Consider the following 27,041-nt stretch of genomic DNA (forward strand, 5'->3'; position numbering starts at 1 on the left):
CAGTAAGATTTCTAAATAAACCTTGTAAAGATACATAAAAAATTAAAGACATCAATCAATACAATCATCCTAATAATTGACATGAGATCCAGAGAAAACAGGCAACTCACATACTGAGAAATGTAAATTAAATAATTTAATTTAATGTATATAAATTAATTAATTAGTAATTTAATTTTGTTGGACAAGGAGTAACACACCAAAGGCAGCATAAAATGTCTTTTATTTTACTGAAAAATATGGAAGCTGCTTTACCATAAAAAGTAGCAACAACAACTGTGCAATGCTTACTTTAATAATTTGGATTAACTTTTTTAAAATGTTATTTGCAAAGAAAATTGCAAAAAACAGAAAAAAATGAAAAATTGAACATAGTACATATACTTTAAATCTAATGAAAAAATGTTGTAAAAAACACTGGCAGAAACACTGGTCACTCACTGGTCAGTTCTAACATATACAGTACTATCTACTGCAAATAACATATAACTATATGTACCTAGCCAATTATCTTTAAATGTATTTATCCCTAACCCTGTGTTTAATACCATGGACCTCATGAACCCAAATTCTATTCATTCTACAATCAAGTATCATTAAGATCTAATTTTTATTTTCACTAAAGGAGAAATGATTTAACATTTGCCCATGCCACTGTCCACTTTGACAATCTTTGCTCTCTTGAACAGCCAAGGGTACTAAAGAATATTCAGCATCAGACACACTACCACTTTGAGCAGTGGTTCTGTCTGCTGGTCCCTTTATCTATAGAAAACAGATGAAGGAGCTACAGAGACCAGATGTTGAAGATTTTTAACCAAGTGAGTGGTGAGATAGGTATTAACTTTTTTCGTTTGCAGGGACCTTTTTTTTAGTTATTTATGACTGCTATGTGTTTCACAATACTGGGAAATACTAGATATGATGGGGTTTTTTGTGAAGGATTTGGGGTGTCTGATGATATGTGGGGATCATGGGTAAGGGCTGTCTATGCTGCAAACATGTTACTTTGTTTGTTTTAAACAAATGTGGAACAATAGCTAAATATTGCTTTATATAGGTTTTATGCTCTAAATAATAATGATCATTAGCAATGAAAAGAAATAGGAACACTTGGTGTATTTCTGAAACATTAAAGCAGAAGTAAACTTATTGGCGGGTGATAAGCTTTTTTTGCCATAATCAGTAAGTTTTGCATACTTACTGATTATGGCACAAACCTACCTTTTTCAAGCAACCTGCAACAATGACCAGGTGCGAATCCTGTTACCCCTGCATCCCCTCGAAACCACGGTGTTTGTTGCCAACTTAATCCTGATTAGTTGTTGTGCGTCCACTGATGATGCAAAGGAGTTACATTATCCCCAGCATCCAGATCTATTTTTGGCAGTGCCAGGAATGGACCCACCAGGAGCAGGGAAAAAAAGTTTTTCGGCAAAGAAGACTTCACATGTCTCTTATGCCAACAAAATCTCCAGCTCCTGGCTTTTATTATTTTAAGTTTAGTTCTGCTTTTGCTCTGGAGTTCGCATAAACAAAATCTTGACTGCTGAATTTAGCTCTGATGGTATTATAACATGCCATAATTAGAACTGATTCGAAACTTGGAACATTGAGTAATGTAAAGTGATTCTTTATTTCACATTAAAATAGCTGTATCTACAAACAAATCAAACCACCTAAATAAACATAGAATATATTATGGTTAAGAAAATTGTGCTTGCGGTAGTTATAAAAAAATAATGCAAAATACCAATGGACCTGAATAGTGATGCTGTTTTCTACCAAATCCCTGCTGTGATGACACTAAAAAATCCATATTTTTGTGAAAGCACTTAGGCAATTTACTACTCGCTAATGGGCAGTAACTCTGCTACACTAAAGCGCTTCTGCATCATAGAGCTTATGTGAAGTTTGCCAAACTTTGTGAATATATTACTTTATCATCATTGTGATGATCTGGTACTGGGACATCATTGTGATGTCATCACATCAATGGAACCTAACCTCCTAAATGAAAATCTTAACATTACCCTCTAGATATAAAAAGAAATTGCTCTAATGGCATAGACAAAATTAATAACAAATTTAGATCTGCACAAGGCAAACTGTAAAAATGTATATCCTTTGTCTTCAGATCAAACATGGACACAATCTAAATGAGTTAAAAACAAATTGTCCAAAACCAGCCTGTGTGTCATACAGTCTGTAGTCCAGGCAAATAATGTGAATACTGCAGATCGGTCCCTTTAATGATGCAGACCATAAAACAAAAAGATCTAGACCTGTTATTTCATCAGAGTCTTAGGTAAAGAGGATTTTAGGCATATGTTTTAAAGTTTAGGAAATTTAATCTCCGGTTAAGGAAGGGATTCTTCACCGTAAGGTCAGCAAAAATGACGTTAAGTTTCTACTCATTGAAATCTTTATTATTGTACCTAGTCAGGGATTCCTATTGTCTAATCTATCTGTCTGAATATACCCATGACGTTAATGGGTCAAGATCTGATCTACCTTTGTATATTTTATAAATTGTTTGTGACAAATTATTACAATATAAGTTTACTTTGCCAAAAAAAAACCCAGCTTTCACTCTTTTTCTTTTATACATATACCTCTGACGAACGTTCTTTCGGTCCGCACCATTGCACATAGACTTTCTAGCACACTCAACAACAGTTCATGCACCAGCAGGCTGAGAAGGGCCATCATGGGGCAAGGTTAACCACTCTGTTAGCCCTTGCCACACACACCATCACAGGTAGACTGCCACCATGTGCTTAGACGCACCCTTACCCTTGGCAACCACAGTTATGTTTCTGCTTCTCTCAGTAATCACAATATTTATAGTATTGTCTTCAGGTTAGCAAGTTACACTATTTTTACTTAGAGCATTCAGAGATTCAACTTACACTTTTTATAGTGTTTATTAAGTAAAAACATACAAACACAGTCTAAAAACAATTACAGAAAAATACGGACTAATCAAATATTAATTACAGAACTATAGCAACAGCATAAAATAAGGGCATAACTGTAAAATAATACTTAGGTAGAGTTGGTTTTTCTTGGTCCAGGTTGCTGTGTAAAGTGCCAGAGTCACTGGGCTCCCTGCAGTGCTCAATGTGTTAGTGCCGTTCTCATTAGCAACAAGATGGTATCAGTGAAAGCTCCCTCTGCTAGGCTTACATTGTTTTTTTTCTGCCAACAATGTGGGACTGATAAGACCATCCAATGATAGCAGGGTGAGGGCTGTCTGAGTGTCCACATTGATTACAATGCTTGTAGATACTCCCAAGAGGCCCTTGTTCTAGCCATTATACCAACTCCTAGAATAATAATCACCACAAAATAAGGTGTTCACAGAGACCAAACTAGGCATGTCACCAGAACAGGCTAAATATGGTTTCTAGGCATTTCTGAGGCCTAGGAGACTAGTTCTTGGTTTCAAAATGCTCACCATCACGATCCAACTACAAATCAGCCAACTACTACTTTATACAGAATGGTATATTAGAAATATAAAGCCTAAATAATAAATGGGTTTCAAAATACAGCTTAAAGTTCAATCTGAGACACTCTGTCTAGCGTTATCTGAATTCTATGAGTCTTGCAGACACAAAAACCAGACAGTCAAAGCAGGTGTTGTGACTAGAGGGTCTGGAAGGTTCCTGATTGTCAGATAAAGAAACCCTGTATTTTTCGGACTATAAGATGCACTTTTTCCCCCCAAAAGTGGGGGAAAATGAGAGTGGGTCCTTTGGTCCAAATACTGCCGCAGGAGGCAGGGGGGGCTGGCAGGTGGCTACAGCATGGCCCCTCTGTTCTGCAGCTTCGTAGACACTAATGCCGGATAGCGGGAGAGGAAAGGGGAACAGCTGCAGTGATGTTCCACCCTCTTCAAGGGACCTTAGACAAAAGCTTTAGGCAGTGCAGAAGCCAACAGAAAGCCCTGCCTTACCTTCCCTGCTGTTTCTTAGCAGGCTCTGTGTAACAATGATGAGTGGGGAGGGAGGCAGAGAGGGCGGGAGGGCAGATTGAGATGAGCAGTGCAGGGTTTCTTGTGCAGCAAGTTATTCTCCTATGACAGATGAGTTGTACCTTTTCTGTCACTATAGTCTTGTAGCGCAATATCTGTGCAATGTGTCTGTGCAATGTGCAATGTGTCATGTGCAATGTGTCATGTTCAATGTGCCATGTGCAATGTGTCATGTGCAATGTGCAATTTCTCTCTGGCTAAATAATATTCTGATATATTTTATTAAACATTTCTTTATATAATTTGGTTCTTATGGTCAGGTGCGTCTTATGGTCCAAAAATACGGTACTTGATGATGGGAAGTTTATGACCCTAGTCTGCTAGATAGACAATTTCCAGACAAATGCATTTTAAAAGAAGACAATTTTATATTTAAAGGGAAGAATTAAGAATTAATATTGAAAAAACTACTAATCATATTATGGGATGGCACTAACCAAGCTTTACTAGGTATAATTGCTTCACTTTTTGTTTGCCTTCCCTTGGCAATCCCCTGCCAATGAGTTTTAACTGGAGTTTAAGAACTGCTTTTTATTTAAAAGGTACAGTTATTAAAATGTACAGTAAAAGAAAAATTATATAAGCCCTAGGCTTTAATGCATTTTATTACATTTTCTATGTTTCCTTCTCCATGTACCCCAAGTAGAAATGATCAAATACAATGTAGTTTTGTACTGCAGTACAGCCACACACACACAGCTTTTCAGCCCTGGCCAGAACTTGAGACTGCTCTGCTAATTCTAGATAGTTATGGGAATTTGTTTTTCATTATCCACCTCCTCATCCTTTATAAAGTCAACCAAAATAGCATTGCTGACAATCTATGACATGCTCACAGCGGCACTAAAGTATAGAGAAGCTTTACACTCGCTATAGGAAACCACTTCAAAAGGGAATGCTTATTTTAATAATTAGTTATTACACTTTCACTTGTTAATTGGAGGCTGGCAACTTTAAAACAGATCCTTGAAGATGAAAAAAAACCCTAAACTGTTAGCAGGCTGGAAGCATTGCGATAACTGTGATTGATAAAAGGGAATCCAACATCAAACATTCAAAAAAGCTGATTTTCACTCACCCTGCTGTGATGACGCTATAAAATCCACATTTTTGTGAAAGCACTTAGGCAATTTATGACATGTTGATGGACAGTAACTCTGCTACACTAAATCACTTCTGCATCATAGAGCTTGTGGGAAGTACATGAAGTACATGAAGTTTGTCAAAAAAATTCTTTACCATCATTGTGATGACTTGATACTGGAACATCATTGGGATGTAATCAAAACTGCTGTTATTAGTAAAATATTGTGGTGTAAGCTTAAATGGGCAGTTTACACAATCGACTATCCTGGTGTGATAGTCCAAATCCAATGCTTTTTTTTCTCACGTTCCAATATTTTATTTAATAATATGTAATGCTCACATTGCCTCTGTTTTGAAATCGGACAAATCAATTACTGCTAAAGTTTAAAAAACTCTTTTTTTTTCTGAAGCTGCGTATCTTTGATGTTCAGGAGAGATCAACAGTGTGTGAAGATCAGAATTAATGTTTTTGGTGAATGCCTAAAAACAGATGGTAGATGTTAAGGGCCTGTGGCCTTTAAAAGAGACCATTCTAAACTTCCATCTGGTAAATACAAACTTATTTGCAATTTGTATTGAGCTGTAGGCCAAAAACTTCACGTATCATTTACATACTTGGAATTTGGGCTGAATTTATTCTAATCTGTCAGTTTGCTTTGGAAAATTTCAGTGTTTTCCATGCAATTCAGCACTGCATTGAAAATTATCCATTTAATGTTTAGAAAAGGTAGCAATACAGGGCTTATAGGTCAGTACTTTTGGGCAGCAAGGTAGAAGAAACATCAGAGTTTAACCATCCATTTGAACCAATCCTAATTAATGAGCCAACAGGTAAGATAAAAGCAAAGGTATGGAGACATTTTACCCAAAATTTCGAAAAGCCTCTGGAGTCAACAACCCAGACTAGTACTTTTAAACTTAAGATTTGAAAAAACTAAGAATGTTTTCACTAACTCGTTTCCTTGAACTGTTCACTGTGCAGGAAAGAAATCTAGATATCATACACACATATATGTTATATTATATAATATGTTATCACAAAATGACAGTCTGCTCCTGACTTTGCTGGCTGTTGTGCTGAAGAAAACCAGTGGTGCAAATAGTCAAATGTGGGCCCCTGTGCAGAACTCACTTGGGGCCCCTGTTGAACTGACTTGTGGTCCCTCTGGGGGCCCCAGTGACCATAAATGCGCAGCTCAGCCATGGTTGTCAGTATACTCGCAGCAGCAGCTTCCATTACATTGTTCTGGCCCAGCCATCAGAATGGCCACAGATTGCATCTAGGAGCAAAAGAAGGAAGAAAATGGCGGGGCCCTGTGACAGAACAGGGACAAGTGAGTATAATGGGGTAAAGATATTTAATCTAAATAAGGAATCTAAATATTCTTTGTAAATTTACAAACTGCTTTAAAAATGTGGACATAGAATGCTAATATGAATCTAGAAGTCTGATGTCTTTACCATTTTTACTGCCTAAAGGAAAATGGATTACATCTCAAGAAACATATTTTCATCAACCTAATCCCCTTTTGGCTCCAGACATACGACTAACAGACCACACAGTGTAAGCAGCCATAGCAAAAGACCATTGAGACAAACTTGCTTTTAAAATAGAATCACTCAAATGTGCAAGGTAACATGTCAAACATTTCAGAAGTGGTATTTATTGCTGACCCTAGCCCCAGGCGTATGAAATCCTATTCTTCCAGAATTTGTATCTTTTTTGAAAATGTCATTACTGCAATAAGTATATTTTTTTGTAGAAAAGATAAAAAATTAGTTTACATTTCTTATAGTACATCTGTAAATTTGAGCCTAGATACTCCGGTGTTAGTTGTCAACTTGTGAAAGTTCTGCAAAGCTTTTTTTTCCAAATGGAATCTAATCTGTATTATGAGTCATAACTGTGTGCAGTCACACAGCCATGTACCAACACTTTTTTACAGCATTTTACTAAAAGCACTGAACTATATTCATTCAATATTTCACATTGCTTGCAAAGTTTCAATGCCACGTGCTGCATGACATCAATGGTCATTTAAAATGTCAAAAGGATGGCATTCTAGTGACAACTGTAATGGGGTATTTTTTTCCACTGGCCACCAGGCTTTTTTTCTACCAACCCTCAATGAATCGATTTTAGTAGGGGTTCCTCAAGACCTGAAATTTATTTAAATGGTTCTTTAGAGGTAAAACGGTTGGGAAAGGCTTCTTTAGGTATTCAAAAGTACACCAACATAAGTTTCTTCAAGTTTTCTTGGGGTCTTTAGTTATACGAATTCTTTCCTACTTTTGCAGTCTATTTCAGGCTAACATGAACTAAATACATCAACCCAACAGTCCTCCTTTGAGGGGATGCTTAACCCTACTGTCTCACTAGCAAAGTCCATATCTATATTACCTACATACTCAGAATCAGACACCCCCAGGGTAAGCTCTACACTACACGAACAGGCGGTACTTCAGTGGGCCCCTTTAGACCCTGATCCCTCTTTGGGATCCCTACTCCTCCCCCACATTTTATGGCTGATCTTATTATGGAGAACTTCCACTCATTTCTTCTTAGATACCAGGCTTCCAAAAAATATCTTTTTCTAAATGTAGCAGAGAAACACAACAAAAAATGTGTTTCCTATACACACTACTGAATTTTTAAAACAAGTTTCTAAATAGTTTCTGCAATGCAAATAAAGAGAAATACCATGGTTATAAATCATCATAACTCTATGTCAGCAAACTTGAGGCCTCTGCAGACTTTTGCTATGTACTGGTTTCCTTTAGAAATCAGCTCCCTCTAATCACTAATAACTGCATCCAGTGTCACAGAGTCACTTCTGCTACTGTCATGTATTCATTGGGATAGTTATCACTGTTTACTGTGCAAAGAAAACGCTGAATCAGACATTGCAATGCCAGCTGGAAGCCTCGCCTAGAAGCTAAACCACACGCTTGCTTCTGCACACAAATATAAGTAGCTGATTGACTGTTTGAGTATAATTCTTTATAATTAAAGCTTAAAGTTAAGAATTATTCTTGGCTTTAGGAATTTTTTGCAAGAAATATTAACTCATACCAAGCAAACATGTTAGTGTAAAAAAAAGGCATGAGTTACTATTCCTAACTGCTCTATCTTTTTAAAATATATATATATATATATATATATATATATATATATATATATATATATATATAATGTAATAGGGTAATGTGAGGTGAGATGTAGTTTCACTGACTCACTGTTGATTGACTATTTCCTTGTCAGAAACAAACATTTAAAAAAAAAAAATAATGCATTAATTTGCATGCAAAAAAAAAAATGTATGCATTGCAATATTTCTTCCATTTCTTCCATGCATTTGTAGGGAGGCTGCATGCAGGCACGCCAGAGCAGTAACAGGATTCATTCAGAATCAGAAAACAGAGTACAACACAAGCTCATTGCTATGAACACTACAAGAGGGGAATGAAAATTGATTGAGAATCATGGATAGTGAGGTGAATCACAGTATCACCAATAATAAAGATAATTGGAGAAAGGATAAGTAAAACAGAAAACGGCTTTAAATTATAGTTGCTACATAGCTGCCCCTGCCTGATCTCATCTGTATAGATGGGGCTATATGTGCCATAGTAACCAGATATTTCTGTATCCTCTTTTTCCTGAAGAAGCGGATTTATACTGTGAAACGCGTTGAAATCAGCAAGGTTTTCCCCCATATATGTGGGCAACCTAGACAGCAGTATTTAGTTATATCTATCAAACATTTTATATGGTTTTAACATTTATGTTTTTAATGTTGTTCTAATAAAGATTTGTTTTTATAGGCTACATGTTCAATTTTATTATGGTTGGCCTCTTAAATCCCAGATACTGAGTTAATCTCAGAGTTTATTTAAAATGAAAACACATTTTGGAGGAAATGTACATAATATTTCATATTTGCCAAAAGTTTTTTTATTACATTATCCTGAATTTAATAAAGTAGGAAATACAAGCAAAACACTATGTATTCCCTTTAATCAGACTGAAATGCAATCAGTATTTAACATTTGGTATTCTTCAACTGAATTTAGCTAAAGCAAACATTAGTGGTTTTTCTGACTGCAAGAGTCTCCTTTAATATTGATTTTGATATTTAAAACACAGCAAACAGAAATGGCTTTTTATTATACAAAGGACTCCAGCTATTCAAAGCTGAAACAACTCCAGTGATTCTAACAAAACAATCAGATTTTTATTTACAGACATGACAATTAACCTATGCATAGACTCACAACCACATCATTATGTACATCTAGTTATTACTGGGTTGAACCCCTTTTTGCCTTCATCTACCATATTTTAGAAGATGATAAGATGATTTGAGCTTTGTAACATGGTGCGTTTCGCCTGCTGGATATAACCATCAGAAGACAGGTATTCTGGGGACACAGAAGGAGGTACATGGTCAGAAACAAAACTAAGGTTGGTATGAGGAGGGTCAGAGTGTTCCAATTTCTGTACATTCATATTGATTCATCACAAAATTTATCACCAAAATCACACCAATATTCTTTTTCTTGAATTCACACAATTCAACTTTTACCAGTTTGCAGCACCAGGCAAAATAAATGTTAATAAGTTATGATGGGTTATTATGTTCTTCAAACGATCACAGCTGTTTTGACTGCCTTTGTTAAATCATAACGTACAAGGCCTGCCTTTGTCTTATTCCAAAATTAGATTTAGGAATATTGTCATGGGCACAGGTTTTCTTTTCTTCTGACAGACTACAGTTTGGGCCAACTGTCTGGACTAGTTTGGGATGTGCTATTGCTTGAATTTACAGTAAAGTGTTAATGTTTTTGAGGTTTCATATAATTTGCCTACTTATACGGCGCAAAATAACAACACACTTTAGTATTTTAAGATTAGTAATTTAATTAGTTATTGGATAGGTTCACTTTAAACATATGCACATTTTGCTCAAATATGTAGATTATAGACATCCTGTATGGACTTAATTCCATTACATAGTTTGGTGTCATCTGCAAACACAGAAATGGTACTTTTGATCCCAAACTCTATATCATTTATGAAGATGTTAAACAGTAAAGGTCCCAACACTGAACCCTGGGGTACACCGCTAATAACCTTAGACCATTCAGACTATGAATCATTAATTACAACTCTCTGGATGCGATCTTTAAGCCAATTTTCTATCCATTTACTGATTGACTTTTCTAAACCTATTGACCCTAACTTGCATATTAACTGTCTGTGGGGTACTATATCAAATGCTTTAGCAAAGTCCAAGTACACTATATCAACTGCTATTCTACTGTCTACCTGTTTACTTACTTCCTCATAAAAAGAAAGTAAATGTGTTTGACAACTTCTGTCTTTCTTGAAGCCATGTTGAGTATCACTTAATAATATTTTCTAGTAGGAACTCCTCTATGTGGTTCCTTATCAAACTCTCTTTATCAAACTTTTCCAACCATAGACGTTAAACTAACTGGGCTGTAGTTGCCTGGTAATGATTTTGCTCCCCTTTTGAAGATAGGAACCACATTGGCCTTACGCCAATCCATCGGCACCATGCCAGTGACTAAAGAGTCTCCAAAAATTAAAAATACGGCTTTGAGATAACCGAGCTCAGCTCTTTGAGAACACGTGGATCCCACTTCTCTGTTAGACTAACAGGATTATCCAGCTTGCTCCTTTCCATCTATGTTGTTCTGGCCCTTCCCTTTCATATACTTGCTTTCTGTTCTCTCAGTTATAAAAAAAACTGTTTGGGAGACTAGCTCAGAATAGGGGAAGAAATGAAGCAAGTTTTTGAAAGAGGACTTTTAAGGTGCTGACTAGATTCAATTTTCAATAATATATACTGAATAAAGACAGTTGTGTCTCAAATGGTCAGAGAAGGTGCAAATCATAGTAAAGTAGGTGGTTTTTCAGACCAAATCTATGTGAGCTAATAAATCAACACAGATAAAACATTAGAATAGGTTTCACATGGTCTCCTATTAATCTTAATTTATACTTCATGAAGACATATTTTGCAAAAAATGCAATAGAAAAGAAACAATGCACAAACATAACACAGATGGCATAACTAAAATCTACTAATTCTGTCTATTTTTTTTACACCCTTATGGTTTGATATAACATTTGCTTTTTCAGCCGGGACTGCTACTTTGCAACTATTCTGATTAAAAAGTGAAATGTTAGAGGGTGATCAGGTGGGGTGTTCTTTGACTTCTGTCATTGTGTGTTTAAAGCTTGTTGTGCAGTTCACAAATTACTGCGTAGATAAACATACCAGGTCTCAATGAGATAAGTGGCAGACCTAAACCCTGGATTTGAAGGAAATTTACCAGGAGCTCAGATTCATTAGAGTGTAGTTTTTCTTTACGTTTTTGGTGGATTTAAATCCTAAGGGTAGGTTCAGACCTGCCTTAAAATCGAGAGGTCCTTTGTGATTCCGGGTGGCTTGCACCTTGCAGGCCATTTAAGAACCAGCATTTGTAGATTTGACAGCGGACAGCAGAATTGTACCACTTGTTGCCATCTCTGATTATTCTTTATATATATATATGTATCTATAATACTTGTCTTGAAAACTCTGATTTAGAATTTGGGTGCTGATCTTTACTTTCTCTGTAGTTTGTGTTACTATTCAGCCAAACAGACCTCCCGGGCAGTACTTAAGAGTTATTACCATATCTTATTATTGCTCATTTGCATCCCTGGGAATGTGATCTTCCATTCCACATTTGACTGCATACTATAAAGTGGGTTATATGGATTGTAAAGTGGTACACAACACAAAATTCAGCTGCAGCCTTTGCCTTTTCTAGCGGCGAAATAATGTACATTTTACATGAGCAAAACCATTTAACTCTGCTTTAATTGCACCCATCTGTCCAACATATAACAGAAGGAGAAACTGTCTACCTGAACAAGGTAATCTGTTTAATAACTCTAATTGCCAAACTCTGCAAATTTTTGTTCCTGAACTTGCATATACTAAGCAAAGTGATCTCATCATTAAAACCTATAAATCTAAAAATATAAGGGTGTGAAATATTTTACATGTGCTGCAAAAATCGAATTATTCTTGATGGACCCTCTAGTGTGGTCACTTGGAGGAACTGTGTACTCAATCTGTTTTATTGTTAAGAGATGGACAAAGCCCAGCACAGAATAATTGGCTGCAGGAGCCTAAAGCAGGCCCTCAAGAAATGCCTTGTCTGGCTGCAAAGGGTCAAATAAAAATGATATACATCTTAGGTTACACTAAAAAAAAAGTGATTTAGATTTGCTTGCAATTCTTTACTGTAGTTTACTTATCGCCTAGAGTTGTTTTTAAAGAACTTTCCTACTTTCTTAGCTAACAAATGAGATTAAAAAATAGTTGAGCAAGCATTGAAATTCAGCAACTTGCTTTATATCACTATCTGTAATATACTTATACCACCCTAGGCATTTATATCATTTAACAATACTATATTTCATTTTATTAGTAAAATGTATAGACGTTTATTTATTTCCATGGGTCCTCTCAAATTCTTACTCACATTATAGATATCATTTATCTAATGACTAAAGCTGGAAAAAGGATTTAAAACACTTTATGATTCTAGAAAAAGTAGGTATTGGTAATTTTCTGCTAAGATTTCTATGCGTTTGCTTACTACGGCTCCCCTGCGCTGTCTCTCTATTTTACTAGGCTATATATTGAGGGGTGTAATAATTACCAGCTCATAAAAATCTGTTGTAAATTGATTCTCCTAAGAAGCTTTATTTCAGCCAACAGGTGGCTAAGATTTTATGGCCTCTCCCATTTCTCCCTCCTTGCTTTTTACTTATCCTAATCAAATGGTTGCTGCATTTGTTCCATTTTATGTATGAAATTAAATTAAATACATTATATTGCAGTTACATCTTGTAGTCAGGAATAATCTTTGAAGACACTCAGTTCAAATACAATCTGATCTGTAAATAACTGGAATTTCATCAATTCTCACCTCACTAATATACAGCTTACTCTGCAGCCTTTCCTCAATTGTTTTTGTCCTGCCAGCAGCAAAATAGCTCTTTTACCTTTTGCAATTCGTGACTGCTGGCTTTCCTGACCTTTGGGACCTTTCCAGGACCTTTGGGCACTAGGCAAGAGATAATGGGCTTGTGGTTTCCCAAATGTTTGGCACTAGCAGTGCTACTGATCATATGATATGATATTAACTGCTGTAGGGTGCATCTGGCTAAGTAAGTATGGATCAGGGGGTAAGTATGGCCCTGCAAAATAGTGGTGTAAGCATTCTGATTGAGGGTGCTGTTACTTTGTGCAGATCCCTAACTCTGGATTCACAAAAAGAGCCCCAGCCCATTATTATGCATCCTCCATGTTTAGGAACTGGTGTCACATACTGGGGAACCATCCTTCCACCTTTTGAAAAAAATATACAAAAATCTTGCATGATAAAATGAAGGCTTTATAAGAACTTTAACTCATTAGTAGTGCAAAAGTGCTGGTTCCTCGCCCAAGGGCCTATAAAGTTTAATTTTGCAATTTTAGAAATGGCTTTTTTCTTGCCACTGACACATTGGCTTTCTTTGCAATTTCAAAGAAAAAAACAACATTGTTAGCTATACCTTTACAATTCTTTCCCCCCTTTCTTTTTATTATTTTTTTCTATTTTATTTTTATTATTATTATTATTCTCTTTATTTCTTTTTTCTTTTATTGTTTAATTGGTTTACCATGCCACTATATTTAGTAAAAACAAGGTGCTACTATGCTATTTTTAATTATCTGTGTTGGGATTGCAATAAAGCAGTTATGTGACACTGTTGACTACTTGTTTGTAGGTATTTTTCAATTATTTGGGACTAAGACAGTTCCAAGTAGCTGGTGGTATTACCTGTATTCAACAGTGGGGCTGAAGCTTGTTCCATAGGGGCAGCAGGACTGTGTGTGTTGAAGAAATCAGTTTGAGATTATTTGAACTTTGTGACATGGACGATAACCTGTTGAAAGTACACTGAGGTCATAAAAAGATAGACAGGATCAGCAACAATACGAAGGAAGGTACTAGTGGGCCCAAATTGTGTTAATTTCTACTTTTTCTGTTTATTTTTACTTGCCTTTTTTAGTATTTTCTTCCTTTAGGTCCCATCTCTTCCTTACTGCACCATGTTCTTGATGTACTGAACCTTTCACTGCCACCCCTATTCATTTTAGATGTGGCTACTATAGAGCCACAGCAGCAGTCCACTTGCGGCAGCAGTCCACTTGCATACGGAAGTGGCAATCGCTAGTGTTGGTGTTCGAATTCGGGTTTCCTTTATAATTTGACCCGAATATGGCTGTTCGAATTCGGGTAGACCTGACCCGAAAAAAACAAGATTCGAGGGCAAAAATTTGGATATAAAAAAATGTCAAAAAACGTGTTAAAAAAATTTAAATAATCCTAAATTATTTATAGGGTGTTTGTGTTATTTAACGCAATCTGATGCTCTTGCAGCCCTTAATAGTCCCTAAAAATAACCCAAATTCTCCCACCATTGATTTAAATGGTGTTCGAATTCGGGATTCGATCACCCGAACAATATTTCACTATTCGATCGAATAGCTGTCGAATCGAATAGTGAGATATTCGACCAACTAGTAATCGCACTGCAACCTCCCTGACACTTACATTAGGGTAAATGTTTATGAAGGATTCAGGTTTTTTGGGGGGTTTCCAAAAAAGTAGGAAGGTGCAGTCATTGCTGAATTCTGTGTTATAAGTAAAGGCACTTTCCAGTAGCCACAGGTTTAATCTAGGGTTTGTTTTGTTTCCTGTTTAGATGCTGTACTAATTTTTTACATACCATTATTTTTTATAGTTTTAAATGCTTTTTTTTATAAACCATTATCAGCTTGTTTAGGTCTCAAACATAGCCTATTTCAATCTCCCAATAGGCAATATACTTCCATTTTATGCATCCATAATCTCTGCCCCTTCTTAATACAGTTTTGTGAGCTGAGCTGAACTGTATGAAACCTTTTGATTCCCACAGTCAGATTGACTTGCATGCTTTGATCTTGTTTGGACAAAATGCTAGTGCGTAATTCCAGAAACTAAATAGTACTTTTAATTCCAAAGTTCCTTTAAGGATGCTGCAGTATGTTGTTAGAATTTATAAAGGTCACTGTAAGTCTTTTGAAATCTGTATCATTATCAAGATAAATGTGTAACATTTGGAAGAGAAATCAATTAAAATTCACAATGAACTTCCGAGTTAAGATAAATAGTAGTTTCCACAAAATACCACACTTTTTTTTGATTATTATCTTGATTGATGTACAGTATTAAAGTTTGGTATGTATCATCGATGGATACATATTCAGAGTGGGGCCCATAAGAATGTTTCACTATACTACTTTACAAATTCTTAAGTTTAAATCCCAGCTCGAGGCAAAAGATACTATGTTTTTTGTGCCTCTTTCTCTTCTTTCTCAGGCTGTGATGAATAATGAATGTTGCAAAGAATATCACTGCTCTCTGCAGCAGTATCCCATGAGTCTAGGGTGGGGAATTATGTTCTTAACACCCTGGACTCACAAGGTTTGGTGAAAAGTTGGGTATCAATAAATCCAGAAGTGGACCGATGCTGGATTTGAGTGGGACAGCCTGTAAGTGTCAGTACCAGAGAAAGGGTAAATATAACCCCAGAACTGCTTTTTATCATTTATGCTAGCCATGTTATTTTTTTATTTTTTGCCCATGCTTAACCAGACTTTAAAGGACCAACCCTCTAGCCACTTGACTTGAGAAAAGATTTAGAATGCTACCACTCACTTATATAGACAACGTTCAGTCTTTAATGGGTTGAAAATGTCTATTCCATTCCATTTTAATTGTCCTGTTCACCAAGGTTAAATTTACAAATTACAGGACAAGAGGGAAAATCTAACAAATCATTTATACCTGTTACTAAAAAAGGATGTTTAGAAATATATCTTTTCACTTCCTGTTTATTCTACAAGAAATGATCAAAAAAACTGCTTTAAGGCTTCATTCTTACTATGTGCACTGCAATGCGGTACACTGCACCTCACAACGTGTGCAAAACCCAAGTATCCTAGCACTAAGCCAAAGCATAGAAAGCAATTATTTTTTTATGTTTTTACACCTCTAAGCATTTCTGTCCTTTTTTAAAGCACTGCCCCATTCATTGTAAGGGTCAAAGCAGACAGAAACACTGGGGGCTGTGCACTGCCATGCGTCACAGTGTAACATGGAGCAAACACATTCTTACGGTGGTAGTCTCACCCTCTCCAACTCTTTAAAAAATATTATATATGTATAAATAAAAGTTTTGCTTTTAGATATAGTTGATATAGTCTTTTTTTAATTTTCAAACTTTCTCAATAATTTAAACTTTCATTAAAAAAGTCATTAGGTTATTAACCTCTGCTTTTCCCTATAATTAGAAAAGTATTTTCTTGTATGTTAATTTACCATTTCAAATTTGAAGTGTTGTTGTATGAATTCAACATTAACTCAAAATACCATACAACAATAGTAGGTTAACCAGAAATAAAAAAAAAGTAAAATACATGTGGAAAGGAACAGTACCAAAGAGTGCAAAGGGTGGAAGCTAATAACATTTAACAAACATTTTAAACATTATTTAACAACATTAAATAACATTTAAAATCCACAGTTTTGCATCCTTGGAGTTACATTTCTCATACTCGCTCCTTAGGGGGGAATAGAGATTTGAGTCAAGTGGTAAATAATCAAGGGGGTGGCGGTTGGGGGAGGGGGGTAATTAGGGAATTAGAGGGGAGGCTAGTTTTTCCTGTTCCCTGCCTTATGTGTGCATGTGACTCACATTGTGTTAATGGATCACAAGCAAGGGCCTGCAGGTAATCCTCAGAATCGATAAACATTGTCCAGTAAAACATCTTTGCCTGGTCACATGCTCTGTGCATCTCACTGAGGCTGTGAGGTCTTCCATCAATTGTAATTTGTTGATGCATTCAAAGTGACTTACGATAGGTATGTTAATTTTTAAAGTGCCTTTGAAACACTAACATACAACAAAAGTCAGGCATACTGGTCAACAGATATACTAATCCAGGTATTTGTATTATTCCTAATGTGCATGTATGGCCCAAATGTTTTATTTTTATTTTGGATAGAGTAGGGAAGAGTTGGAGCCATAGCCAGGTTCAACCATAACCACCTAGGTTTTTATTCCTCTATTTGTTGCTTTTGCAGACTATCTTTCATTTACATCAGTAAGTGGCAGTAAGTGAGGGGAAACAGAAGTAAAATTGGACTTCTAATGCTCTCCCATTCCAACTGGCATATTCCTTTACTACGATACAAATTTACCAATACCGGTCCTTTGAATTTTTTCCAGTTAAGACTGAATGCATTGGATGTAAAGCGCTTTCTTTATCATTAACTCCAGTGTAGTTTTTAAGGCAAGCTATTACATCCTTTATTATAAAGTATTTGTTCAGTAATTTGTTGCTTGCTTCAACACAAGTTCCCAATATAAAAACCACTTTACAAACATAGTTAAACATGCATTTTAATGAAAGGTTTGCTTGATCTGTAACAATTTATCAGCTGCTAGCAGAGTGGCTGATGAGGTCTTAATGCTGAGCACTTAATTACTTAAATTGCAATGACATGCAAGGTAAACTAGACCCAGGGTATAGACTACAGAGTCAGACCCTAGCCCAAGCTACCTCTGGGAGATAGCAGAAATTTGGCCTAACCAGGCGAGATGACTATGAAGTCTATTGTACAAATGACTTGTGATGCTTTATGGGTAATTTAATTAGAAAATTGGTACCCATCTGTTATAACATAATTCAGTATGGCATTGCCATTAGTTTCTTATAAACTATTGGAAGTACTCAAACAAATGTTTTATATAAAAACATGAACTGTTTCCTTGGTAGCCAAAACATTCATACACAATTTTTATAAAACTCATTGGTAGAAATCTGCGTCCCAACAGACAACCTGAAAAAGACATTAGGTTTCTAGATCAATAAAATCGATCATGTTCAGTGCAGACAACATTTACAAATTGCAATCTGCATCCTGACCAATCAATATGTTAGTTCAGCGAAGCAAAGCTCAATGAAATCTTGTAAAGGGTGATGGAGAGGATGCTGAGCTCCTGTTCTGCGGTTACAAAGCTTAATCAGGGAACACTTGATGCATTTCAGCAGTAAAGGTTTTCAGGCTGTCCTGATTGCTTATGTATGAACTGATTTGCATTTAATGAGTGCATTTAAGAGACATACGGGTGTAATCTGCACGCTCTCCATTATCTGTGCTCAAGGGCACGTATTAAAACTGGGCAGAAAAATGGTTATAGGTATGCAAATCAAATGCAGGGATATGTAAAATAAATTAATTGATGAAATGTAAAGTCAAGAGGGTAAGTAAAAAAATCAACACACTTTCCTAAACAAAATATTAAATGTTTATATTACAAAATCTCCTATTTTTTAGGAAACAAAGGATAAATTGTTTTGAATGAGGTTTAATAAACATTTAGCATATTTAAGGAAATTACGTGGTGCATGGAGAATGTATAAAGGCAGCTTGGGGACAAGGGGAATAATAGAAGGTGAAAATAGGTCATATTTTGGGTCATAGCAAGCTGAACAACAGTATCCTATTAGGCAGAATAAGAACCTGGGAACCCAACATGGTTTAATGGGGTGGCAGAGGTGGCAGTAGTGTTTGGATCACAAGGAGGGCTAAACACAATTACAAACCTTGTGGCAGAGAGCTGCAATTTTGCAACCTAAATAACCTTTTATGCTAGAGAATGCTTAACTTTACGTGTGTGTGTGTGTATATATATATTTCCATAATAAAGGAGAGGCCTCCTTGATCAGTTTCTGTGGGGCTTTATTTATTTTTTTGTTGGCATTGTGTCACAAATGGATCTTAGGTATTGAATTATGCTGGAATGATGGAGGTGTGATACATTTAGTAAGTTAGTAAAAAATCTGGACTTCCTTTTATAATTCACTACTATACCTTTTAATCAATTTTAAAGTGATTTTCTCACTCAGTGAAAAAGTAAGACATTCATTCTACATCTGAGTGATTTCCACTGGCTAGGATTTCCCTTAAGCCTTTGCTGCATTTGATTTCGGTCCAATCCCTGGTTGTCTCTTAGCTTACATGATCATCCCTAGGGGACACTAGACAAGGTTCCGTGTAAACATGTTATGAAAATACAGGGAATATTCTTTTTCCACTAAAATTAAATATTTATTTGGGCTCAGTGTGTAGCGTAATTTGAACATTTAGAACTGCTGGGAACTCTGCTGTCCATTCAAGCATGTTACTCCTGGGATCTGTCTTATATCAGGCATACAGAGAACATTAATTTGTTCAGTACCACTATACACCCATTATTTGCTTTTTCTCTAAGCACAAACAATTTCTTCTAAATACTCTGAGTGGTCTAATCTACTCAGTTTAAAGCCCAACACCAGACATTTGTTTTATGTTTTGGATAGAGTGGGAAAGAGTTAAAGTGCACATATATTTTTTAGATACATTTGGGAAAGTTTAAACACCTGAACATTTATTTTTTTTTCTCTGTATCCTTTTTGAGAAATTTACTGTAAGGCCCTGGTCCAGCAACAGTACTCACCAGACACCAGTCTAATGCCACACTCTTCGCCTATAGCCCTGTTCAGCCTCAGGAGGCTAGTTGCGCCATCCCAGCACACGGTTGCCCCCACGACTTGTATGCACAAGTGATGGCGTCTGGCAAAGGACTGGCAGAGGATCAGGATGCCACAGATAATGAAAAAAAGATACAGAGCCATTTACAGGTAATCAGTCCACCAGACAAGGTACACAGGGGTCAAGACAAAAGCAGAGCCAGGGTCACAGGCTTAAGGTCGGTCTGGGCAGCTAACACTAGCAGGGTTGGAAACAGGCAAGGTTAGCAACAGTAAATCTTATGAAATCACACACATACTTGCAGGAAATGTCTGCAGTTATAGATAAATTCCAAGCCTTACTAACAGACAAAGTTCTACCGCATTTTTATAGAGATATAGTTTGCATTACTGCTTAAAGGGCATCCCTTTTGCTCTGTGAGGCAGGCCATCTTACTGGGTAGTTGCTCTAGTTCTTTTTTATGAAGTCTTTTCAAATTGAACCTTTGTTTTGTCATTTAAGAATGCAGTACCTGGTTCCCTTTATGGCTATTCTCTTCATTGCTAATGTTTACCTGGGTGATTTTTCCGCCATCCCCTAATATACCCATTGGTAAGAACATCCAGTGACCCTGTTACCTTACCTGCACTCCAATGCAGCACCTTTCTTCTCTACAGACCCTGCTAAAAAATTGGTGAAACCAAATTTATCACTACTAGGGATGAGCGAGAATGCCTCGAAGTTCTGATGGGTCCGCAAAATTTCACGAAACCCTCGGAAATCCAGGAAATCACTATAGGAGGATTACCGCGGCTGGGAAACCTCCTGTTATTGAGCGATCCCTGGGCACTAAAGGTCAGAATTCTGACGCCCTCATTCTGACCTGTGGTGCCCAGGGATCTCTCACTGAGAGATGCAGCTGTGGTACTCCTCCTCTCACAGTGAGTCATGCGGCTTGCGTTTATGAATGAATCCTCTGATTTTTCCCATGCTGCATTCATTCATGAGCAGCCACCGAGACTCACACTGTGTCCCTGGATAGAGAAACTCTGGATAGGGAAGGTGACAGCTCCGCTCCCCTGATTGCTGTTGCCGCCCTGTAGTATGTGTTCCTAAATAGAATTTCTCTATCCAGGAACACAGGAGTCCTGTGTTCTTGGATAGAGAAACTCTATCCAAGAACACAAACAACTAGTAAAGGGCTGCAAGAGCAATCAGGGGAACGGAGCTGGCAGCTCTGCTCCCCTGATTGGTTTTGCAGGTCCAAAAAAATTGGTCTTGCCAGCCAAATATACAAAGGCTGTTCTCGCCTACATGTTTGGTAAGTAAGAACGGCCCAAAAGTGAGAACCCGTTATGTGACGGCACTCAAGCCTACCAACTGACTAGGTCCAGGCGCCATCATGGAGAAGCAAGTCACATTTTCTTCCATACCCAGAAGTTTGGGGTATTATGTGCCAGCTGTGAAATAGCAAGGGGCTGCAAGGGAGTGACAATGTCACTTTAAATGGGCAAAGTTAAATTTCAAAGAGTATGTCAGCATATTTATAACATGTTAACTTGGCCTCTCAGTCAATATTACCATCTAGCATACCTAGTGATCTCAATAGATTTAATGATGTTAATACGTCTTGCAGGAAGTTGATCTGGGGCATTGCTTTTCAGTCTGCTACAGAAATTATTTTATTTACAGCAAACTTATTGTTGGTGACCTTGTAGATGGAAAACATCATGTTACAGTGGCTGCTGCTCTTATCACGCTAGAGATGACATGACAGCAAAATAAAAAAACTTAACAGTCCAAAGCTCACTGCTTGAGAGCATTTAAAACGTCAAGGTCACACTGCATGCAAAAAAATCTGTGTGGCTGCTGTTCTTTACATTACCTGCATGGTGAAACTTTGCTGCAAGTATACAGAATACAGTCTATGCACTGCTCCTGTTTATTGATGCTTTCAATGCTTGGACTCTCATTATTGTAATGATTTGCCACAAGCCGAAACTATGCAGCTTGGCTTTTACCAATAGTAAGATTTATTTCCTGCATTTATTTAGTACCAGCACTTTACAGAACACATAAAATCATTCACGTCATTTTTAAATTGCACTTTGTATATACTGAGTCTGATAAGACTTAAATGGGTTTTCTTTGACAAAAGGACAATGCTTCTTTAGAATTCATGTGATTCCTTGTCTTCATTATGTCAGAAATCAAAGCAATGCTAGCATGTTCAGTGGCTTGGTAAAAGATGGCCACGTCTACATGTATCTGTGATTGCTGCTCTTTCCCTGGCTCCTTGACTTTGATGGTAATGTTTCTTTGTGAAAACGCCTGGTACATTAGAGCACAGAAAACCTCTTATTCCTCATGAAACTCTTCCCTCTGGAGTACTCATCTTGATGATTTTCTTCCCTTCAGCAACAGATCCTTGACATTGACTATTGTAAAGTAATCCCTCTCCACCGTTGTCTCATGGTAGTGAATTCTGATGACTTTTTCCTGACCTGTCTAGATGTCTTTCTGAATTGCTGTATGTTTTTTGTTATGCTTATTCATCTTCTAATCTCTTTGTTGTCAAACTGTGACAGATCAGAGAGTTAAAACAATAAAAGTGGTACTTATGGCATTAAAAGAAATGTTTTCAAAGTCACCATAATCTAAAGTACTATGAATCTGTTATAAGTGCGTAGTTAAGAATAAATATTTAACTACTGTAACATTAAAAATACTTTGGCTATGCATATATGTATGTAAGGAAGGGGGTGGTTTATAAAATACTATTATTACCGCTATGTTTCTGCAGTTTTGTTACAGTAGTTTATTGTTTTTGATGTGCCCTAAGGTATAGATTGTGCTGGTAAAGCTGTATTATAGCTACACTCCTAGCTGCGGTGTCCCAACAGTTATTAAGGCGATTACAAAGTTCTAAAGGGCAAGAGAATGTCAGTAGCAGACTTTAGTTTTTATTTAGAGAACAGCCAAAAAAGAACATTAAAAATAGAAATCTTGTCTAATGAAACAAATGTCCCATGCCTACTAAGGCTCCACTGGCAAGGATGAGTGAAACTGCCTGGATCCGATTCAAGTCAGGTTTGTCAAAAGTGTGCCAATATTTGGTAAACCCAAACATTATTATCATTAACTTTTATTTAAAAAGTGCTCACATATTACATAGCTCTGAACTATTAAAAAGCACCAAACCCCACTATCAGTGTCAGTGGGAGCAAATATTGCAAATAAATTCTGTACAAGGCTAATAAGACTACCTGATGGAACAAGCAAGAAAATAAATCCATGTATATCCAATAGAAGAGAGAATTTTCACTCACTTGGTAGCGATTTCCTTCAACTTTCTACTGCAAAATTAATTTCCCCAAATGCCTACATATCTCCAAGTTTGCCTCCAACTTAAATATCACTTTTTGGTAATCCGACCCTTAAACAACCATTCTTGTCTGTTTACCTTAGTTTTGGCAATAAGCTGGTATCCTGATTGTGACTAGAAAAATTATTTATCCTTTTAGAAGTTTGTTGGGTTTGATTTACTAAAAGGAATATAAGTCATTAACTTAGCAAATTGAATTATCACCTTGCATGGAATTTCCTCCAAAGTTGACGAATAAAGTAAATCTTTACTGATTACAAAGAATGCGCATGCAAAAATCAGGTTTTTTAACATATTTGCTTGCATGTAATTGGGCATTCATTTTTTTACCACATTTTACAAGTTAAATAGGAATTTGTTTGCAAAGTGAAAATTCAGATAAACAGCCTAAACTCTTAGTAAATAAACTCTGTTAAATCACATTGGATTCATTTATCCCTGTTTTTAAAATTTTCTATTTATGTTAATTAGTGTATGTAAAAGAAAAAAGAGATCCATTTATAGTGATATAGAGATTGTCTGCTAAATGAATCTGTTAATGAGATTATTGTCAAGTGGTCAGATCTTTCAGCTTTAAAATCACATTTGTAGTCCTTGCCTGAATACTAAAAAACACCTTAGAAATAAGCCTGTCACTAAATTATATTGAAAATTGCACAAATGCTTAATAGGAAAGACTTACAGTTCCAAAAGACAAGAATAGCTATTAAGCTCCTAACAAACACTAGATTCCTGTGTGTATTGGTGTCCCTTAACATTGTGCAGGATAGTGTTGTGAGTGGTGGATGCATGTTGGATCACAAATGACTGATGCTTCCATATATTCTGTTGGTCCTGTAATAAATTCTCCTCACTATACTATAATAGTACACTATTAACAAAGAATTTAAACAATTGTAGACAATATGACAAGCATCTTTGGTACCGTTGGGGGAAAAAATACAAAAAGAAAGTAAAACCATCAGTTTCTTGTAAATAAATAAAAGAATAAGTTGTAATGATGTTGTACCCTCTATACAGGTTACAATATTAATATCACATGTAGCCATTTTTGATATGTGAAAGTTAAAACTGAGTTTATTGGAAAAACCCCTGGCATAAAAACCTTCACCTATAAAATTGTATAAGGCAGCATAGTAATGTCATTTGATCCTTATGTATTGATTACCTGCTGTTTCTTAGCCTATACAAATCATTACTAACATAGATTCTAATATTAGCATGGAAAGGGCAGCAGATAATTAAGATGAATGGTCTGTGAATGGAGCAATACAGAGCAGTGGCAACCAGTTCATTTTAAAACTGTCTAAGAGCATACTGTGCCTTCCACTCTTTATTATTTTGTCAGTGCATTATGCTTTTGCTATGCAAGAAAATCAGACCAGAGCACTCTATCCATTAATACCACACTCATACTTCTTCTACTTTGCAACACTGATTTTCGTATATTATACTTGTATACTAGTATAATACTGAGGTCAGCAGTAATAAAGTCCAATATTTTACTTTCTGATATTCACTGCAGTTTTTATGTATATAGTGTTTGTGTATTACTTTTTACATTTCTGTGATAGTATACATTAACTTTACCTCTTTTATGTTAACTCATCATTTGAAGGGGAGTTGTTATTGTACTCCCCAATTTCAGTGAAAGCTTGTACAAGATGAAAACCTATTTTAATGGTCCCATTAAATTCACACATCTGTCTTCTCTGTTAAACCAGTTTGATTTTTAAACTATAAGAATATTAGTAGATCCTCTGTTATATACTCTGCACCTACTTTGGAAATAAGCTCTGAATATGTTCTGTAATAGTTTTGCTGGTGTACAGAATATGTTCGAAGAACACTGATCGGTGCTCATGTGTACACAAATAGAATAGAAATGGAATGCAATGAATTTAGGTTTAGTCTATCTCTGACATCTTTTATATCATACACATGTGACTGGGGAGCATTTGTCCCAAATTCTTACTTTGATGGCAAAATCATGACTTTTAGGCAGACTGATTATATGACCTCTGGTCCTATCAGGTAGATAGGCATGGCCTTAAAACCAATTAGCTATGGCCATCATACACATACATGAGCTGCCACCACTCACACATTACTGGCTTGTAAAATCAATTCTTCACCCGATAATTAACTAGTATACAGGTTTTTACAAATGCACACATGCTGATTACACTGACAGTTGACATTTCAGTCTGCATGTTTGGACTTGGCAAATATGTGCCCATATAACTGTGATACAAGCTAGGAGTAGGTGCTGTAAGTTTTAAAACTTGCTACCCATTTTGCACAGTTTTGTCCCTAGGTACAATACATAGAAGAGTTTTCTTAAGCACACTTTAAACCTTCCTCTAGTCTCCTATATCCAATTTCTACTTTCAACAGGTAAATATGCTTTTACTGACACCGCAGAATGACACTCTTTTCTTTAAAATGGCAGAATAAAACAGATTCTCTAACCAAGCTGCAAATTCTAAAACTAGCAAAGAAGAGACGTTTAAGGGGGGATATGATCACCCTGTATAAATATATAAATGGCCCATATAGGGAACTCTCTTCCCCATTATTCATTACACTCTTTGAGATCATTACAAAGAACAAGAGGGCACTCTTTGCGTCTGGAGGAAAAGAAGTTTAAGCTCCGGATAAGGAAGGGATTCTTCACTGTAAGGTCTGTGAAAATGTGGAATCGGCTCCCTCAGGAAGTAGTTTCAGCAACTACTATAGATTGCTTTATAAAAAAGTTGGATGCTTTTTTGGAAGCACAGAATATAACTGGGTATTAAGGCTTTAAAGTAAAAATATCAGTGACTGTTGATCCAGGGAACATTAAATTGGAAACAGGAAGATTTTTTTCCCCTGTTGGAGCAAATTGTACCAGGGTTTTTTTTGCCTTCCTCTAGATCAACTATGTCCATAGGGTTTTATATCTGGGATATGTTTTTTTCCCTAGTGGTTGAACTTGATGGTCTTATGTCCTTTTTCATAGTTACTATGTAACTATGTATCTAACCAAACAACGTGGTATAATACTACAATGGGTAAAACAGGACCTCTTACAGGATGAATATAATTTGCCAAAAAACTGTATGTCTACTATATCTTTTGAAACAAGCTTTGGCTATCCATTACAGTGTGATTAATGTGTTTTATTCCTTTTGGTTAACATAGTTGTGGTAAATAGTAATCTGCAAAATATGGTTACATAATTTCAGTCTAAAACTTTGTCTTTGGGTAGCTTTTTATTGGTAACTATGCATAAAGCAGATGGTTTATTAACTAGTTGAGGGTTTAGTTTAAACACTAATTCACTTTACAAAAGTACTTAAGGCATTCTCTATTGTTTCTGGCTTGCAAATTGTTTCTGATTGCCTAAAATGCAATAAGGTGCAAAATTAAAATTCCAAATGTGTTCTTTTATGATGTAATGGCATTGTTGTATTATTGTATTTATTTTGATTCAGTCATGTGTGGCTGAAAAGGGTGATCTTTACACATATTAGTTTAAACAACCCTACAAGTACAAGAATGTAAAAAAAAAAAAAAACTTGTTCTAATTTAATTCCTTAATAATCATCCCCTATTAACTTCTTCTTCCCTTGGGCTATTATTTTTAATTTGATATTTTTTCTTTTAACATTAATACTTTTTCTTTTTAATTTATTTTGTTCCTGAATATTTGATTATTTTAGTTTTGCAATGAAAATGTGCAAAGTGTAAAATAAACCCATGTATTTAATTTGTAAACAACTTTGCAGAACTTTGTATCAGAACCATAGTTCTATTGTCATTATAATTCGGACAAAAACTTTTCTCAACAGT

The 27,041-nt window shown here is 36.1% G+C and overlaps 1 protein-coding gene across 1 annotated transcript in view; it reads right to left on the reverse strand.

Moving 5' to 3' along the window:
- Positions 1–27,041, reverse strand: part of SYT6 (synaptotagmin 6) — a 69,959-nt gene that overhangs the window by 22,142 nt on the left and 20,776 nt on the right. The window lies entirely within an intron of this gene.

The sequence above is a fragment of the Pyxicephalus adspersus genome, chromosome 1 (assembly GCF_032062135.1).
Source record: "Pyxicephalus adspersus chromosome 1, UCB_Pads_2.0, whole genome shotgun sequence".
Classification (NCBI taxonomy): Eukaryota; Metazoa; Chordata; class Amphibia; order Anura; family Pyxicephalidae; genus Pyxicephalus; species Pyxicephalus adspersus.